This window comes from Paramisgurnus dabryanus, chromosome 1 (assembly GCF_030506205.2).
Source record: "Paramisgurnus dabryanus chromosome 1, PD_genome_1.1, whole genome shotgun sequence".
NCBI classification, from domain to species: domain Eukaryota; kingdom Metazoa; phylum Chordata; class Actinopteri; order Cypriniformes; family Cobitidae; genus Paramisgurnus; species Paramisgurnus dabryanus.
This window is the reverse complement of record NC_133337.1, coordinates 54,953,419-54,973,368: the sequence shown is the minus strand read 5'-3', so window position 1 is coordinate 54,973,368 and position 19,950 is coordinate 54,953,419. Positions and strand designations below refer to the sequence as shown.

Sequence of the window (19,950 nt, the reverse complement as noted above, 5' to 3'; positions counted from 1 at the left end):
ACAAACGAAAATAACTAGCTTATGATAACACCACCATTTTAGACTCCGCATTCATGGAGGAGTATGCTGAATGCGGAGAAGTCTAAGATGGCTGAATTATCCATTTAATATGAAACTTTTTAGGTGCAAAGCTATACTTTTTGAAAGAGTATAGTCCCAGTGACAGCTGGAGTAGCATATTTGGACATTTTTTTCTGACAGTGTAGTAGTGTAATATAAATATTGCCCCAAAACTATTGGCATTTTTGGACGTTAAAGGCACTTCCCTTAATGTGGCCTAGTAGCATATACACATATGTAGTACTTCAAACTAACTATGGACACATTTTTTACAAAGTTTGACAACCAGAAAGTGTTTTACTTTTCTTATTTTATGCAATATACACTATCTTTAAGTTTAACATTTAAAACACTTCTTGTGAAATGTTTAGCTTTAAAACTTTGTTTGTGTTATATGTCTACAGTAAATGCCACTTGGTTTAATACTTTCTTATACAAGTTCGCCTACTTTTAAGTGTGGTTCAAGTGTCCAAATACATGGTGGGGCCACTGTGCAGTGAATGGGAAGTCAAACTGTTTTCCAAAGTCTTTGTGTGGTTCCATTTTTCATTTCCAAACTCTGCAAATTACTAATGCCATTCACTGGAAAAATCTCTCTGAGCTTCTCTTTAAAAACAAATCTCAAAGACCAGAAGAAAAAACATTACGGTAAGGCAGCACTGTAATGCATCAATACCGCTCTCTCAAAGGTTCATTTAGTGCTTATCTCATTATGGGCTTTGGGGTTCTCTAAAGACTGAAACTGAACCATGCTTTTCTCACAACCGGTTGTCATTTGGAGGTTATCCAAGTCACCCTTCAGACATATAGTACTTTGAGCTGGCTAGGTGTGATGCCAGGCAGAGGAATGGATGTTGCAGTGACCCCTGAGATTTCAGTCCTGAGCATTGCACATTGGCTCCTCTCCAGCTGGATACCTCTCTATTCCCCAAAAACAAATCAATCCACAAGCCTGCAGCAGACAGCAGAGCACTCCGTTACACAGATTTTCCACCTCATGGATCAGAGCGCATGTTATTGGTCTGATTACAGCGAAGTGTGCTATATTATATATTGTTAAATATATAAACACAGGACTGTCATCGATGGGAGACAACCGCTGTTCATCTTTACACTGCTGGGTGTATGGGGGCTTAGCCAACATTAGAATATTATCCCGGGCCCCATGAAATCTAAAGGGGCCTTGTATAAACATATTGTACATCTGTAATGTATTGTAGTTTTTTATGTAACTAAGTTTAAAAAAATAAATTGGTCTTTAAGTTTGATCTGATCTTTATCTAAGGTACAAGAGAAATCATCAAAAGAATGGATTTAACAGAAGAAAATATGCAGTCCTGACCTCAGCCTGTTTGAAATGATTTAGTATAAACGAGAGAGCCATTTACACCAGACACAAGAATATGGCTTAACTTGAAGGATAAATTATGCAAAATTCCTGCTGACTGTTGTGTACGTCTGATGTGCAATATACTTCTACTTATAAAATAAATATATGAAGTGTGTTGGGTGCTACATGTGTGCATGCAGAATGAGCTATGATAGCCACTTTTTGAAAGCATCATACAGATAGACATTTTAAAAATATCTGGAAGTCTTAAGGGAGGATTCCTGGACAGGGATTAGACTAGTCCTAGACTAAAATAAATCTAAGAGCTGTCCTAACTGAAAACAACTTGCACTGACATATCGTAAAATACACCAGTGCCCTTTGTTTTGCCTCAAAATGCACACAAGTAATGTTTAAGTAAGGCACATTTCTTAAAACTAGTTATATTTCCTAATTAAACTAAGGCCTAGTCCTGGCTTAAGCTATTCCCTGTCTGGGAAACCACCCCTTAAAGTCTTAAATCCATTATCTTTATATTAAAATATATGAAGAGTTTGGTTCCAAAACGCGATAAACAGCCTTTTTTTAGAAATAAGTTACTGCCAAAATCAGTATTGTATCAGGTCAGTTACTTTTACGCAAAATCCAATATCCGCCGTGTTATTTTGTAATCTTTTCTCCCTTTTTCCCAAAACGCAATAAACGCCACTCAACAATAAATCCGCTCAACAAATCACAACGCACCATGCCACGCATTGGAAACAACAATGGCAGCACATTGAATACACACAATCCTAGTTTTCTTTATCTACTTTGTACTTCGTGATCAACAAACAAACAAAGTCAAAATAATACTTTAATGGCATTGATAAACCTGTGGTGGTTTTATGTGACAGGAAAGAAACGTAAGCCATCAAAATCTAATAATATACGCAAGAGACACGGAAAAAATGTCCACTGTTGCTTGTTCTGCCGACAACATCAAGCTTCTCTCACTTTAACCCCAGAGGATTTTTTGAAAAACTTTCCATTATTTTCCTTGAAGCCAACGAAAATCAAGACCAAAACATTTTACAGCTGATCGCTGTCAAAAAAGTTCAGCGACGACTCCCAAGGATGACAGCACAATAACAGTGTTCTTAGTATGACAAAGTGTGTATTTTGATTAATACCATTAATGTTAATGTTTTTAATCATTGTATACTCAGTCACTAAATGAATATAACATGTCAAAGATTAATGCACATTTATATATTGATTCGATAGATTTATAGCTTTTTTTTAAACATATGGATTTATTGCATTTTGTGGATTTAAAAAAAAAAAGATTTTATACTAAATCTTTGAAAATCAAATTATAGCTTTTAATTTTTTATGTTTTTACAACCTAAAGATGCTATATGAAAGTTTGTAACAGAAAATAGTGTTTTTCATCTTGTCACTTTCTAGGTATAGAAAACACGTTTTTACCAAAATTAGTCAACATGGATTTATTGGAACCAAACTCTTCATATATAAATGAATTGTGGTGGGCATTTGCATGTGCATTTATGTTTCACATGTGTTTAAAATGAGGGCAGTGATTGGTTTCAGAGAAGATGATTCATTCCCTCATTTCCTCTCACAGCTTCTTTTCTGACCCATTTCTCTACCCATTTCACAACAGCCCCCTCCCCATCCCACCACTCTTGCTTTCTGTTTCTGCTTCTTTAAAATCAGGATTCAATAAACAAACTGATGTTTTCTGTAAAGACTCATTCAAGACTTCTCGCCGTCTGTCTCTAACTTATTCATATTGTGTTATTGAGGTAGATAAGTTGTCTTATTCTGTGTGGGGGATTTGCATTTAAATCCAATTTTTCTGATCTATTTTTCCTCCCTCAAAGGCACCACACTTTGATGTCCCTCAAATCTCATTACTATGGGATCACTCGAATGCAGACGGCGATTTCCAGCGCTGTGCGTCGTGTTAGACGAGGTGATAAAGTGTGAAATCCCAAACAAGACTGTGCTGGATGAATAGAAGCAGAAGAAAGCTACGAGATGACAAGACAGAGAGAGATCAGAAGGGGGCTTAGTGCCACACTGTGACGTGTACTCTGTCCAGGTTGTTAGGTTTACAGCGTGACAGGGCATCGGCTTGTGCCTTCAAGCTAAGCCCTCACCAAACAGAACCTTGCATGATAAACAACGTATCTTAGCCATGCACGAAAATGTGTATGACCCATAACCCCTGACAAACATCTTTAGCTGTTCTGAGATGCCACAAAGAGAATAGTGATGTAGCACAGAGGACCACTGAAACCTTAGTAGAGATTTCTTATACTGAGCACATACAGCTTCCAATATCACTGACTGAGAAAATAATAAGTTTCAATTTAGGAGGGGTTAAACTTCTTGTAGCTAACCAATGCACAACTTACGTGGTCCTTCAAGTAAAGATGGCTGTTTGTGTATTATCTGAATTATCGGAGGTGTCTGCACAGTGTTCGTGTTTGCATTACAGCACGTAAGTGAAGGCATAGTCCTGTAAACACTTTAAGTAAAAGCCTGTCTTTTCCATCTTTATGTTTACATCTGCTTGCACTATAAAAGACGTGTGCTTATACATGAGCGTGCCGTATGGGTGTTAAGATGCTTTAAGAGCTCCTCAAGGACAGGAATAAATGAAGATAGTCACATTGTCCGTGGCATATTTACCTTGTTATCCAGCCCATGTTTATAGAAAACAAACATTTACTCTACAGAATTCCACTTACCAAAAGTGCTATGCTTTTAACAGCCAATAGACACAGCCAAAATAATGATGAGGATCGTCAGCTCTTTCAACATACAGGGATGTTCAGCACTAATGGGTCGATAATGTTCTTCTTTTAAATCTCCTCTGTACTCATAGTTACAAAAAGTATTTACAAAAACACTTGCTCACCTCTCTCTCTCTCTCTATCTATCTATCTATCTATCTATCTATCTATCTATCTATCTATCTATCTATCTATCTATCTATCTATCTATCTATCTATCTATCTATCTACACTCAAAAAAACTTTTGGTAATTTTACTTAATTCTTTCATGTTGTAAAAACTTAAAAAAAATTTATCAATGTGAACTTAATTTAATCTAGTTCATTCAACAAAAAAACAATACAGACTTGCATCTCATTGGGTGAGGATTTTGCAGTGTATTATGGGTAATTGTCGTTCTGGAACCCTCTTGCAGAAGTGTAGCACAGATAGGTACGTGAGTAATAAGTGGCCAAGTATGAGTTAACTAACTTGTTCTGATATAATTTAGAACAAAACAAACAAACGGTTTGGAATGCAACATTTCATTTCAATTGTGTAATAAGTGGGCAATGTGATATGTTTTATTAACTGTATTAAAAAAAAGTTTCTTTGACAAGTTGTATTGAGCAGCTGCACTTTGATTGTTGGGTGTTATGGACTTATTAAATCCTAATTAAAGGGGGTGGAGTTTATAAAATGGCATTAAAATTTTTGTCATAATTAAGATTTTTTTATGTACAATTAACTACATTTTTATTTGTTGACTTGACTCTACTAAGGTTTGCTGAGTTTACTTAAACTTTTTTTGTAAAATGAACTAAATTATAGTTTGTTGAGATAACTTAAACAAATTGCGTTAAACCTGTTGACATAATATTTTTAATTAAACCCAACACTTCATTTTTTGAGTGTTTCTTTTAATTATAGTTTTACATTTCACACTTGCAACTGAACAATTTGGCCATATTTATCTTATTGCATTACTACTGTATATAGTGCATGTCTAATGCAATATAACACAAACAATATAATATCAATTTGATATAGGTCTGCAGTGTGCTGTCATACTGAACGTTTTCATCACAGTGGCATTTATTGGCAACATGCAACAAAAGTCTCTTTACCGTCATTTATTGAAATCACAACATAAAATCCAAAACATGTTAAAACACATGACACCCTGGAAGTGATTTTTATTTGGTGATTTTTTTATTGGTCATTTCAAATTGTGAATTGAGTTTTAGGTGTATGGCTACTGCTAGCCCTGCGAAGCCTCGGACCGCATGTGACTCCTGGGAACTGACCCCATTTGTCCATAATCCATCCATTGCTGTCCAAAATGTCCTCAAGCACTGAGACTGAAGGTCTCTCTGCTCTTCATTATCTGAGCAATCTCACCCAAATCATAAACAAAAAGGAGAAAATAATAATAAAATAAATAAAAAAGAAAAAAACATAAAACGAAGAGCGCTGATGAAAAAGAATGATAAATGAAGATAGGAAAGAGAAGCAAAGGATTAGTGCAAAGCCAAAAAGGGGACAATTTTAGATCTAGAAGGATGAAAGGAAAAAGAGAATATAATGAAGACTTAGAAATAAGGACAAAATAAGAATTTGGGAGGGGGAGTGAAGTCAAACTTTAGCCGAAGAAAAAGAAAGGGAGGGAGGTATTGTAGAGAGAGCGAAAGGAAGAGGGCACGTGCCAATGAAGCTCATGTCTACAGAGGAGTATATAGACACCCGAGGGAGGCCATGTCAGTGCTCAGACTGGAGACTCGGTGGAGATGTCACAGTCATGAAAAGAGGTAGAGGAAGATGATGAGAGGCAGAGAGGAGCTGTTGGATGGTTGTCGTGCCAATGTTAAAATAACTAGAAAACAGCAATTACTTTAATAATAATGTTAAAAAGGGTGACTTGAGATGAGCTAGGATTCCCAACAGAACCTTAATCCACAGGGATTTTTTTTTTATGAAGATATAGTTGTTGTCTATATACATCAGACAAAAGAATTAATGGTTGTTTAGAGTTCATGGCCGAATGGTTATTTTCAGTTTTAGTAGATTTAAGTGTTTAGTCTATTCAGACGTCTTTGTTCTTTAAGCAGTTATTTTTATAAATAAATAAGACTTATGTTAGAGTTAGAGCTTGACATTAGGCCGACATTGGGTTATGACGTCAACCCGGATTTTCATTTCCAACCGAAACAGAACCTCTGTCCAATGTTACATCTGGACGTCAGGCCGACGTTACATAGGGCCTGAGTCATAATAAGTTTTTACTCCTTTAGTACTTTAAATGGTAGTCTATTAGCTATTGAGAAGTACTCTGAATCTTACAGTTTTTCTCAGTCGCTTTGCAGCATATCTTATATCAGAAATACATTTTTTCACAACACTTTGTTCAACCTCCACATCATCAAGTAAAAGCAAATTTTCATTGTTTTGGACAAATTGCTGGATGGATGATTGTCTGATGTTTGCTGTTTTCAATTGCTATATCATTTTCATTTAAATACGTTATACTGGTTTCTGTTGAATAGTCTTTCACAAACAATTAAAAATTAATTCATCGTACTGTACAAGGCATGGCCTGCAAAATTATTGATCTTTGTGCAATAATCTGTTACTGTTAGCATGTTTTCCATAGTTTTTTTTTTGTCTTTTGTAAATTTAAACTGAAGTTTAATTTTGAATCTTGAAAGTTTGAGTTACAGAAAATGTGACATTTCTTACAGTGTACAGTGAACCGTTCTACTTTTGTCATTTTTTTATTTGTACTGCAATTTGTTTTTTAATCACAATGGGTCTCACTTATAAAACTGCATAGAATCATTACTAAAATTCTACGTACGCACAAAAGCCAAAAATGGTATACACCAAAACATATTAAGACTTATATAACAAAGTAATGTTCCCTTGAATCATACATGAATCATCCTCAGACCCCATCCTGCAAGCCCATTCTCCCATTTAGTTTGTTTTTTATAGATCACAACCTTTGTGTGGGAACTGGAGTATGCACGTTTCCAGCCCTGTTTTGTGCATACTGTACGCACGCTTTATAAATGAAGCCCAATGTGTGTAATTTGTTTACAGAAAAAAGGTAAAAGGTAATGTGAATTCATCAACAGTTTACATCAGACAATACTAACACACATAATTGTATAAACTTGGTATATTAAAAACAAGGCTAAACATTTTGACTGTCTTGACTGTCATGCCGAGAACAGTATCTCATTTTTGACGGAGGTGGCATGTTACAAACCCTGTCTCAAGGCAAGTGTTATAGTAACCAAAATTTTGATTCATTTATTCGTGTTTGATGACACAGATTTCAGCAAAATTCACTTTGTCTCTACAGACGAATGTCTTTTTCGTCATTCTCAGCGCAAATTTCTATCAATGGCTGTTTGTGTCTGTGGCACGACTTTCTTTATTGTGTCATTTTATGTTTTGTTTTCTCATTGTTGTTTTGTATTTTTTGACCATCGTCGCTTGGGGTTTCGGTTAGAATCCCTTTCTGCGACTTCCTAACCCAAACCACAACTCTAACCCCAACTCCAGGTGAGAATAGTTTTAAAAGCGGACGAAAAACATCTAGAAACCAATGCATAACAGGGCTCCAGACTAACTTTTTTCGCTAGGAGCACAGTGGCCCCCAACTGAAAATTTTAGGGGTGCAACCCAGAAAATGTAGGAGCACACAACGTAAATCAACATGCTAACCAAATATTCACATTTCTACTAATTTCCACTGTATTACTAATAAATACTTTAATGATAGATGCAGAAAGTACAATGTGCTGTTTCAAATTCTGTGGCACATCACAAAAAAAAGGTCAAATTTACTGGTCGCACATGTGTGACTGGATGTAAAATTCAGTGGCACACTCTCAAATTTTGGTGGCAAAATGCTACCATTTGCTGGCAGTCTGGAGCCCTCCATAAATTACATCCTAACACAAACTCCGAATCTAACCCTAACCCCAAGCGACAATGATTTAAAAGGAAAGAACGATGAGAAAACAAAATATAAAATGACACGATAAAGAATTTGTGCGACAGACACGAACAGCCATGGATAGAAATTCGTGCTGGGAAGGACAAAAAAGACATTTGTCTCCAGAGACACGAAAAATGGTTGTGATGTGATTGACATATTTAGAAAAAGTTCTTCCTCTATATCGGGATCTGAATTAAAGCTGTCAATATAACTAGCAAAACTTAACAGAATTTTTAACCACTTATTTATTATAAATGTCTCTGCACAACCATGAGAGGCTTTCACAGACTGATATCTTCATTAGAGAAAAAATAGACTCTTCAGCCACATGAAAGACAAGAGTTCAAATTAGTTTGCACAATTTTTGCTTTGATTCAAAGCTATCAAAGAGTTTACAATGCAGAGGTGCAGATTTGCTCAATTTGTGATAGTGCCATCACCAATGACAATATGATGTGATGCTTTTGTAAACAGAAAGGCAGATACTTGTCCAAAAAAAAAAAAAAATTCAATAGTGTGGAAATAAAAATGACAGTATAGAGACTATGGGGAGCGTTGTTCTTCTTTAGTATTAGTTGTCCTTGATTCTTTTCACCAACAAAAATCAATTTGCGTTGTGAGAGCTGTGATAATTTCTGTAGATAAAGAGATGTGAGAAAATCAATAGCTACGTGGGAGTGGGATTTCACGAGGGTCCGTTTCTTGTGAAATGAGGAATCTAAATCTGAATTACAGTGTGTGGAGCAGAACTTTTTTTGTTTCTCAAAATGAGCTCGCATTAAAAATCTCTACACCATTATGCATAAATTCAACCATTGCACTATGCTTAGTCGAATCTTTAACACAAAAGTTGCACACACAAGGGGACTCACATAATAATGGATAAATCTTAAACCATCTGTGTGATGAGCTCACAGTACATGCCAATCAGTGCAGATAGAGCTGACATGCATTCCAGTTTAATCTGCAGCTCACTGCTCCCATGTCTTATTTTTCTGCCAATTTTGCTTCGCTGAAACATACAAAACAGAGCACGGTATACATATCCAGTGCCAGGAGAGGAGAATGAGATGAGACGAGACAAGAATGAGACACAAGAGTAAACACAGCTTCAAAGTCAGACTGTGATCGTGGAGTGCCAAACTCTCTCTGAGCCTTGTTTATATATATATGGTGCAGATTTATATTTTAGCCGCACTTTCATGTGAATGTTATTTTAGATGAAACATACTCCAATGCAAACAGATGGGGACGAACTGTCAAATCTGTGGATGTAAGCACAGTGTCAGAGTATCTACACACGTGCACAGACACGCATTTAGAAAGTGAGAGCCCGTGCACGGCTGCAAGCTCTGTGTTTATATATATGCTCCTAAGACTTGCAAAAGACCGATGTCACCCACACAAGCATTTCCTTTGAGACCAAGAATAAACACAACCTGCATTCTAGGTTCCCTATGCTTTCCTCTGTCTAGCGAAACGAGGTCATTCACGCGGCATCTCTGCTGCTCCATAGATCAAAGACTTTCTGCTTTGTTTTCGAAACTTTCTTTCTTCCTTTTACTCACTTGGTGTTGTGTATAGTTGTTTTCTTCCTCTCGAACATGCTCATCTGAAATGATCTGCAAAATTTCATTACATTATCCACCCACTCATGTTTCCAACTCACTGCTTTCTGGCCTTAGTGGCTCTGAATAGAACAAGTTATTATTTCTAAGAAAACTATTTTGTGTTTTCTGTTTCACACTTACACATGTAGTATAGCAAAAGCTACAATAAAATACATCCCACATTCTGTACATGCAATAAACAAGTACATCTATCTTAATAATAAAATGTGACCCTGTCTGTAAAATTCAGACTGCCGTCTCAATCTAATTATCAAAATTTGATTTCAATCATTGATTTCACTTTTATTCCAATCTTTAACATAACCTGACTCACAGAAATATGTTTTTTTTTTACATTTTGTAGGATGATTTTATTAAGAAGACAGTAAATTACAAAAAAATGACTTATAGATGGGTTTTCAGACTAATATGTTCGAAATTGTCAATGCTATTGAATTATGCAAAAAGCCCACAGTAAATACTGTATCTTTTTTTTCAAATAAGCTTGACTGAATGTAATGCAACTGGTTATTGTTTTACTATTCACACATACAGACTCTCAAAAAAATACAATGGACATGATTAAAATTTTACGCAGAAACAGAAGAAGAGAGCACAAAACTTCAATGAAGGACAGATTGCATTTGCTCTCAAAGCAGGAAAATTGGATATTCGTACTGTATATCATTTTTAGACTGGAAAGCAGCTGGGCAAAACAAAATTATGGAATTCTGCAATAATATTAAACCATATATTGTGGTATGTGTACCTCAAAACACATTATCATATGGCTTTTGAAGACTTGGAAAGTAGTGCACAAACAGTATGGACTGCTTTTATGATATTTATATGTAAACAATAATAAGGTATAATGAATAAATCACGGATAGGTATACAAAACAACCCCTTCCGCCTTCAGCCGTGGCTTATTCTTCATTAAAAATAGCCTTGAATACCTTATTGCTTTTATAAAGCGGTTACAAATATTAAAGCAAAAAAAAAAGATCCGTGCAACTTTCATGAAGTAAAATCATTAAAAGTCTTCCTTCCGCTGGAAAAGCTAATCCCTGACCGACTGTGAATAGCAACAGATTGTTTCCCGTATGTTTACATTGCTAAGGGTTGTTGCTACAGGGGCGTGCACACCAAAGCTTTTACATCCGCATGTATGTTTTCAATTGTTTCCAGTGGAAGCACGGCGCTAGCAGCTAGTTGTTGTTTTTTTATGCCAAGAATAAATATTCAACTTTGGGTGAAAAGCTCAGCTAGTCAATGTGAGTTCTCACATGGTCGTCCAATCACAGAGGAGGAGGGTCGGGACAAATATCACAACAACCAACCGGCACAACATACAACAACTGGTAAACAAAGCAAAAATATCACAGCAACCAAAGCGCTCAGCTAAAGAAAGCTGGAAAAAACCTTTGTTGTGTCACGCCGCTAAGGATGCTGTGCAGTAATACAATGAACATTGGGTGCCCTCATACCCTGCGTCCGGAATTGTAAATTGTGACAGTACTGAATTAGATGAAGTATCTACAATGTAAAAAATGCAGCATGACGTTAAATCAACTTGGTTTTGCGAGTCATTTAAACCAACTATTCTAATTTTGACACTTTGTAGTTTTTCAACCTTCATATATTTTCAAGACCCTTGTGATGGTACATCGACTTAAAATAGGTTGAATGAAATGTCCACCACATAGCCTGACGGGGTCTGTATCGCTTTTACTCGTACTTTTAAACTTGGGATTTCGGGTAGTAACCCGAGCACAAAAAGAAAACTACAAAAATCTGCTTTATGGCATACGTCACTTCCTCAAATTTGGACGTGAGAGCACAACTATTTATTTTCCTGATTTTTTTGTCATGGCCGAAGCAGCAACTAAGAAAAAGAAACCCAATGTTTTGTCAGAGGAGACCAGAAAGAGAAAACGGGAGAGTGACAGAATAAAAAGAAGGACGAGGATCAATATGAAGGAGGAGAAGAGGTTTCTGACCAATGCTGACTTAGCCGTCATGTTAGTAAGTAATGTTATATTGCTTGTATATATAAGTCCTGTCTGGCGCGTGAACACTATTTTTTAATGTGAATTTTACTGGAGGCTACTTGGAGAGTGTAGAGAGAGCCTTATATCATGTGACACTGTGGTACCGTGGTAACCTCATGGACTTACGACGCGGGCGACCTGGGTTTGATTCCCTTTTAAGGCAATTTTTTATATAAACTTTAACCAAGCCACCACCATTACAACTGGCTTGTAAATGTGAGCTACGCGATCTTGTGGCATTTGAAAAAATTAAAACCCATGAAATTATATTCATATGACATGCTGGAAGGCACACTTTGTGACCTAAAGAGTTGTCTTCTTTTCCTTTGTGACAGTGCTGCGGCGCTTGTGGCCTCTAGGGGCGCTAGATGTAAAAAATACATGTCTATACCCCCTAGTAGCCAAAAAGTTTAATGGTGTGCCTTTAAGCTTTGACTTGTGATAAGTTGACATAAATTATAAAGCAAGTTAAAATTGCTTTACTTAATTTGTTAAAGTAACAAAAAATTAATGTTGACATTTTTAACGGGGCAACTGTTAAAACAGTAGGTACTAGTAAACATGGATAGTATAAATACATTTGGATGTACTACATCCACCATGTTGATACATCACATGACATACATCTTCAAGTTAGTTTTTTACTGGAATTATGTTAAAAAGGCACAAATTAACCACAAGGGACAGCTGTTTATGTATTTGCATTTAAATAAAGCTGCATTATTTTGGACATTTTTTAATAAAACAGCCTCTCCTTTTTCTTCTTCATTGGATAACTCCTCTCCTGGAGGTTCATGGAATGGTAAACTGTCCATCGAATGAACCGTTCAGGATCTTGTCGGAAGAAGTAGGTCATCCGGGGTACTTTTCGCCTACTGTTTTTTGAATGCAATGAATTCAGACATAGCCTACTACTCGGCTCGCCTACTGCTTTTCGCCTACTACAGTATATAGTATTCAAGTAGGCTGTTTTATAAGGTATTTTTGTAATTATGAAGCCTGACAGCTCCATTCCCCATTCAAGTCCATTATAGAATATTCTTAGTAAAAAAGCGCATTTTGTTTACAAGAAATCTTCATTTTAAGATGCACTATGCCTTTGACATAAAGAACCAGATGTTGAAGTTTTCTGGGCTGTGGTTGATAATATAATGCTAACCTGAACACTATATAGTTTCAATAACAAAATCAAGTTCAAACACAATGTCATCCAAACATTTTAACAATTAATCTTGCAGCAGAACAATACAATGGTGTATCAGTGTGGTAAACTAAGCCCTTAGCAATATGATCCTAACTCATTTTTACACCTCTAGGCCAAGAAAAAGCTCGAACCTCACAGCTCAGTCTCTGACTTCACCCAGTCTGCTAAATGTATGTTATTATATGCAGGCCTGAAAAAACAGAGCTCTGGAAGTGAGGAGTAAAGAAAGTACTATGAGAGCTATGCGAGACCGACGTGAAAGTTAAATTCTCATGAACAGTGCCAAACAAAATGCCTTTGTGTTTGAAAACCTTTCCTTTTAGCTCCTGCCGAGTTTGGTCCTTTAAAGTTTAGACTGACCAGAGCTTAACCTTCCAACAACATCATCACATGTATCTGCCATAGGATTTTGTCAGGAGGATACAATCGATGTCAGTGTGACTCTTTGCTGGATTTGTACCCTAATGGATGTTCACTGAGATTGAAATAGCAAATAATGAATAGTATTAAATTATAGTTGTGTACTGTAGGCTTATTCATGGCGTTGTGCCATCAGAAGTTGAAATAGAGGGCAGATAGATGTCTGTGCCAGGGATGTACAGTACTTGTTATCAGAATGATTTTCTGTTTTTTCTCAAGATCTTGAGTGTTGGTATGAGTTTGAGGAAAATGATTTACAGTAAGAAGCATCCAGCATCTCAAATGCCCAAGCCCTTTGAACAAAGGAAATTGAATAAAGATTGTTTCGTTTTTTCTTGAAACAAAAGCAGTGATTTTGTACTAAAATTTTAAAAGTTTACTTACCCTTTTGTGCTGCTCACTCCTCCATAAAATGGTACTTAATAGTGATAGATAAAGTTGTCAAGGTAAAGGCACCATTAAAGTAGTCCATATGACTCATTTGACTTCTGCAGTATACTAGCTTTGTGTACGAATCCAAGTTGGTGCTGAACTCGAAAGCAGCTTGAGAAGAGGACGTGACAATTGCAGGACTACGGAAGATGGAAAAAATCCTTATGCCATTTCACTAAGCCTTTGTCACACTGTATGTCAGAGCCATTCTATGTCCTTCGACATTTTACCCTTCAAAAATTAGTTTAGATCCTCTAAATAAAAACATATGATATACAGAAAATCCATTTGACATTTCATTTTATCATTGTTTTTCAAAAGACAAGTCACTTCGCAAGTCACTGTCTTCATGCACTGCATGGGGATGAAGAAGTGGAAGAAATCAGAGCCTCTGCTTCATGCTAGTCTCCAAATTTATTGCCAGGATTAAGAGGGTGAACCTAAAGACCGTGGTGAATTATTTATTTTTCACTCTGGGGTACAAATAAGTTCAAAACAGCAATAGAAAATAGCATATTTTCTTAAAAATATAAAGTAAAAAATATAAAGATATTTTTGTTTTACAATTAGAACAAGATAAGCATTTTCTTAGCGATATGCTTTACAGTAGGTGAAAATAAGTTTTATTTAAGAAATAAATGATCAAATATGCAATGTAAATAGTAATTAGATGCTACCTTGATTGTCAGATACTATTTGCACCTCCGTATTTTTGTAGTTTACAGGATCCAATAATTAACATATTGTGTAAATAATTATATTGTTTAAAATTTTTAAATGGTTGCTTATTATTAAAACCCTCCCTAACCGGCCCTTAACCCAATCCAATAAATAATTTTATTCTTAATAAACACTTGTTAGACACGCTATTTTTCACTTTTCAAACATTTTCTTCATTTTGATTAAGAATAAATGCTTTTGATGTTATATATGATAGGAAAAAGGAGAATAGCGACGTCGTCAAAAGATGGATTTGAACAGTAGGGGCCGGTGACTTCTCTTCCGAGGGGCGCAGATTTAAAATATGTGTTCAGAGTGTCATGTCTGTTGCTCATCATTTCAAAATATGTGTGTTGCGTCATGTTAACCATGTGCATCATGCCTCTTGTCAAAAGAAGTACCTGCTGCACACGTGTCGAAAGGGCTTATCATAAAAGAGACGCTCACATTCACAAAATACCCGCAAGACACTTACTTAACACTAAACCTTAATTACAAGAGATTAAGTGAGTATCTGGCAAACGTGAGCATCTCTTTTACACTGTAAAAAAGGATTCTGAGATTTAGTCAGGTGGACAAGTAAAATCATGTCCTGTCAACTTGCAGTGTCTCACTACGCAGAAGGATGAGTTATAACAACCTCAACTTGAAGGGAAATTGAAAACTTAAAATAAGCTGTTCATATAGCAACAAAACATTGGTTCTTTCAATTTTTTTGCATCATGCGCATGTGCCAGAATCTCTACGTCATAATAACGTACTACTTTAACGAATTTGAACAAGACGCGCCATCGCCATTTTCTGCACAAGAGGACAAGATCACTACACGAGTTGTTATTTAATAATTCTTACAGTATATAGATCATAACATGGGATTTGTACTTACATTTAAAGTCATAGTACACTACATTGTGTCAATGAAATGTGGCAGCGAAATCACAGGATTGGACCTGTAGGCCTAGAGGCATCATTTAAAACCAAAAGCAAAGATGTCTATGTGCATGTGTATTTGAAGAAAGCTTGGCAGAATGTTAAATTCATTCAGATTAATACAGCAGAGACAGTTGCACTGAAAGCAGCAGCAGTGACACAAATCAACTCTTACAAGAGACAAAACAGATTACAAAATAAAGCAATGTCACACAACTAAAAATAATGAGTGAGACACAGTGAGAATCCTTTATCCTTTTCATGATTTTACATTTCTTTTGGTGTTAAGTGTGTTAGTACATGTTAATCATAGTGTAGAGTAACGCTTGTTCTTTGTCATTTCTACAATCACAAATGTAGACATGGTTTTGTGTTTTAGTATCCTTCCCCTACCAATCTGTTACGTTCTGCACAAGTCTCGCGGGCAAAGTTCATCAGCTTGGTCATTTGCCTTTTCTGAATCAGATTTGGGCTGGTATTTATAGGTAGTAAAGACGATTTTATCTCCTGTTGGGAGCTGATCTTCCAAATATGGGCTGCGTCCGAAAACTCTAAATTGCTGCCTTCTGAAACAATTCTATGTGTGTGTGCGAATGGGGAATGTTATTGGTTGAGCCTGGTCGAGTTGGAAAAAATTAAATGGTGGCCAAGAAAGAAATTAAGAGTAAATAAATGTACTCACTAAAAACAGTTGGGTTAAAAATAACCCAACAAATAACCCAATGGTGGGTTACTATAGCACCGACCCATTGTTGGGTTATTTTAACCCAATGCATTGGGTAGAAAGTTTTACCCAATTAGTTGGGTTATGAAATAACCAATTTGTTGGGTTATTTTTGCAATGCTGTTTTAACCCCATTATTATTATTATTATTATTATTTATTACTATTATTTTCTTTATAAATAAATAATACAAAACTTACAAATACATTTGTAATGCTTTATTTTCATTTAGTCATTTACACTTGCATTTAAATGTATAAATACATACATGTATAGAAGCATAAATACATACACACATACATAAATATATACATACATAAATAAACAAAAACATAAGAAAACAAATCTACTCAATCTTATCCAACTAAAAACTGCTTAAAAGCATAGTTCACACATTTTGTCATCATTTTCTCCCTCTCATGTTGTTATGAACCTGTATATAAGTCTTTACTTTGATAACCACAAAGGTATATTTCAAAGAATGTTTGAAATCAAACCGATCATGAGCCCCATTCATTTTCATAGTATTCTTTTTTCCTACTATGACAGTCAATGGGGCTCATGGTTTCAAACATTACTCAAAATATCTTCTTTTGTGGTCATCAGAACAAAACAAATGTGTACAGGTTTGTAACGACAGGAGAGGAAGAAAATTATGACAATTTTCATTTTTGGGGGAACTGTCCCTTTAAGCAGGTGACAGTGTGTTCAGGAAACATCACATGGTACAAAATGTATTGTGTGTTACAGAAACTACTTAACAGTAGTGAAAGGCTTGGGATACTCTGTGTAAAATGTAAAAAAAACTATTAAAGCACATGTCAACTGCTGGTCTTGCTCCTGGGCCATGCCTCCCCACGATAACAAAGGCTTGTGGTTAGTCTGATTCATCTCATAGCAGGACATGGGGTCTTCGTCATACCTCCTCCTCCAAATACTGAATTATGTTTGTTTTCTGACCTGAAGACAGAATGTAACAGAATGTTTTCACAATGTAAATATGCACACATAAACCGGATAAAAAAAAACTAAGTGTCATAAATGATACTTACAGGTTGCAAATTAATAAATGTTTGCTTTGCCTCTTGGTACTGTAGGAAGGCTGAACCATCTTGCTGGCCATTTTGTAAGGTTTTTAATGCAACATCTCCAAGAATGTCTACATTTAAAGAAAAGAATAATTAATTAAATATCAAAGCAAACACATCTGGCACGCTGAATAAATACTCTACTTTGACAGTAGATGGCGCTGAATTGCAAATTCAACCGTTACCAGGGTTACAGTAAACAGACGTGCAGGATTAAACAGCGCTTTATCAGGGATTATACTGAAGTAAAACGACAATAAAATGCCATCGAGTCATTTCTTAAGACATTTACATTCAGAATCACATTTATATTACAGCTCTGTGTCTATAACACAGACCGGCTAAAAAAATATTTGGAGCAAAAAACAGCCGGTTGCATCCCTTACAAAAGTTAAAAACGGTTCTTTAAACCAAAAAACATTGTCTGTTACAGAAAGCATGGTTAAAGCAATATGGCAATCAATACGTCATGAAACTAACGTTATACTACTAAAAGAAGAAATGATTCATTCTCGTAAGGGACCATGCTGTTGGTGCTGTTTAGTATTAACATAAATTGCGATGTCTCTCTACGTTTATGATGGCTTAAAAACGCGTTTGGCATCGGTAACAGTTAATGAATGGAACAGGTGTAACGGACAAAAACTAGACAACAGCGTTTTTGTACACTTATTTAAACGTGACTGATAGTTTACTGTGTGTTAGAGCTTAAAGACACTTTGTAGCAAAATAAAACATTACACAGAGATATATATTTTAAAACGTACCTCTCGTGTCTGTCCGCACTCAGCAGTGGCACCTGTCAACCGTTGAAATTCAAAATGCGTGACGTGAGCCCGATTTTAACCCAACTCTCTGGGTTGTTATGGAAATAACCCAATACAAGCTAGGAATAACCCAACAGAACAACCCAATATGTTTAACCCACCTATTGGGTAAAACAAATAACCCAACGGTTTTTAGAGTGTATATTTTCACTTTTTACACCTTTTAATTGCATTTCTAGAAAGAAATATTATAGTTTTCAAATATATGATTAGTTATCACAAAGGCGCTCTCTGTTTACATTTTAAACACGCTGCCTATGAAGTGTGTGCGGAAGCGTTTCTATTAGCTGCCTTTCTGGCTGACTATTTTGTGGTTTGTGTGTCTATTTTTTGAGGGGGGGTATAAATGGTAAATTTTTGTGTAGATAAAAATTTTCAAGATGTTGAACATTGCGTACATGAAAAACTATGCTGCACAAATGAGCTCAGGTGTCTATGCCAATTAAAGCAGGAATCGTGCTGAGTTTGCAGCACTGATTATGTTTGGAATCATTCCACTGCGTCAGGTCACGGAAATAACATTCAAACCGCTGAGTGTGAAGTACTTACCATATGGAGAAATGAGAATAAAACAGAATAAGACCTCGCAAAACACGTAAAGCTTTCACAAAACATGCACACATATGGAATAATAATGTCTCGACTTCATATAAAGTAATGGAAATACTTTCAGACTTGCACAGATGGCTGCCTGCAACAAATGCTTTAATACAAAGATGATGATTCTATTCCATCCATCTTTCAGTCTGTCTGCCTCTCTGTCCATCTATCCATAAAATGAACCATTAAATTTGCATCTCTATCTGGTGTAGACTTACTCTTTTCAGTTCACTAGACAGAAGAGAAACAAACAGGTCATTGTATTCCCCCCATACAGGAGTTTAGAGTCTTATCAATTTGCTTCATTTATGTAGGGTAAGTGGTTGCATGCAATTGCATTATCTAAATTTAGACATATGCATTAACTTTGACTTACCTTATTGTTTTTAGTCACCTAAGCACATTTTAATTGAGTTGATTTACATAAAAAGAGTTGAATTCAGCAATGCTACTATTATCTAATCATGTTAGTTCTACTAAAATTTCGAAATATAAAGTTGTTATACTACAGCAACAGCACACATTAGCAAACACTCAATTGAAATAGCAGGTGATTATGGCATAAACAATTCCAATGTAAATGTTTTCAAATCAAGGCATTTAGACTTACAATGCAATGCTTTTTAATCAAAACAACACTAAATATCTGATCCATGTCAATGAGACTGTTCTCATCCTGAGCAAATCCTGAGCTCTATTTGTCTGCACAATGGTAACCATTTAAAACCCCAACAACAACACATTAAAGTCCCCCTCTTTTTTATATCTTAATAAAAATGCATAAAATAACCCTTTATTTTGAGATTTTCTATCATTAATCAGTCTCATGTAGTGGCTGCGGTGACTTGTCTTCCGAATGGCGCAAATTCAAAATATGTGTTCATGTGTGTGTCATGTGTTCGGTGCATCATGTGAACCAATGTAAATACAAATCCAAATATGTGCTTGCTGCACACACGTCTAAAGGTTTTATGATGTTTTATCAAACTTTGCATTTTGTGCCCTCAAAAAAAGAAGTCTCTGTCTGCGGGTTTCATGCAAAGCATGATGGGAGCCGGAAATCCCCGCCCAGTTTTAGCAATATTGCTTTACAACGCAAAATATTCATGTGGTCACAACTTAAATGAATTTGTAAGTGTGAATTAGAACATGTTAACAATATGC

At 35.8% G+C, this 19,950-nt stretch overlaps 1 long non-coding RNA gene across 1 annotated transcript; it reads right to left on the bottom strand.

Moving 5' to 3' along the window:
• Positions 1–16,898: 16,898 nt before the first annotated feature.
• LOC135720609 (uncharacterized) lies at positions 16,899–18,328 on the bottom strand. Its single transcript, XR_010521315.2, has 3 exons — positions 18,127–18,328; positions 17,324–17,430; positions 16,899–17,231 (listed from the first exon to the last, which is right to left on the bottom strand). It is a non-coding gene; the product is annotated as an uncharacterized lncRNA (long non-coding RNA).
• Positions 18,329–19,950: the final 1,622 nt, after the last annotated feature.